Source organism: Oncorhynchus nerka, linkage group LG4, assembly GCF_034236695.1.
Source record: "Oncorhynchus nerka isolate Pitt River linkage group LG4, Oner_Uvic_2.0, whole genome shotgun sequence".
NCBI lineage: Eukaryota > Metazoa > Chordata > Actinopteri > Salmoniformes > Salmonidae > Oncorhynchus > Oncorhynchus nerka.
This window is the reverse complement of record NC_088399.1, coordinates 43470122-43471330: the sequence shown is the minus strand read 5'-3', so window position 1 is coordinate 43471330 and position 1209 is coordinate 43470122.

Sequence of the window (1209 nt, the reverse complement as noted above, 5' to 3'; positions counted from 1 at the left end):
AAAGAGCAACAACGCCTAGGACACACTGCGTCAGCCTTTGAGCACACCTTCTTGGTTAAGTTATTGATTCTATTGGCCATGATGAGGGAAAGCTATTATTATTGCTTGGCAAGAAAAATAAAGGACTATGTATGTTTAATCCAGAGAAGACAACTGTTTTCCATTTTATTTAGATATATTTCCTCACCAACTGATGAGTTGTAAAAGTTGAATTAATGATTCTATATTGAGCTCATTTTCCCCATAATTATTCTGGTCATAGATGGGATATAACATGCTTATAAGAAATACAGACCAAATTGTACCGAATTAAGTTTCTGGAATGTTATTTTGATCAAACAGCATATTTAATGTCCCCTTTCCCAATGTATTTTTTAGTAGCAGACATTGAAACTTGCATGATGTAATGAATTCAAGGCATCGTAAGGAAAGGTTCGTATGCAAGTATTTCACTTTAAAGTCTACACCAGTTGTATTCGGCGCATGTTATAAATAACATTTGATTTGATGTCTCATTGGGGCCAAATACAAAATACTGTACCACTTTCTCTTGGTATTCCTTGACGGGAAACTGCGTGTTCTTTGTACCGTGAGTTACATGTGATTTGTCTCCATCTAACGGAAATGATGTGAATGCACAGGATTTGGTCAAAACCATTACGTCACCATATCACATTGGATGATGTGTTGAAATTAGACATTTTTATTTTACCTTTATTTAACTCCGCAAGTCAGTTAAGAACACATTATTGCGCCTTAGACCGCTGCGCCACTCCGGACCCCAAAGTTTAAATTGGATTGGATTTGTACATAACATAAAAAGGGCATAATGCTTTTCTCGTGAACCAGTTACCATGAAGCACAGAAATGTTAGATGTTGTACCATTTGTAAATTATATTTTTTGCAAATGCGATGCTACTTTTCATTCTGAGTCCATGAAGTTCAAACTGATTAAAAAACGCAGCACAAACAAAAACAGAGATAGACGATACATGTTAAGGACCAGTGGTGTAAAGTACTTAAGTGAAAATACTTTAAAGTACAGCATAAGTCGTTTTGGGGAGTATCTGTACTTCACTATTTAATATTTTTGACTTCACTACATTCCTAAAGAAAATGCACTTTTTACTCAATACATTTTTCCCTGACACCCAAATGTACTCGTTACATTTTGAATGCTTGACAGGACAAGAAAATGGTCAAATTCA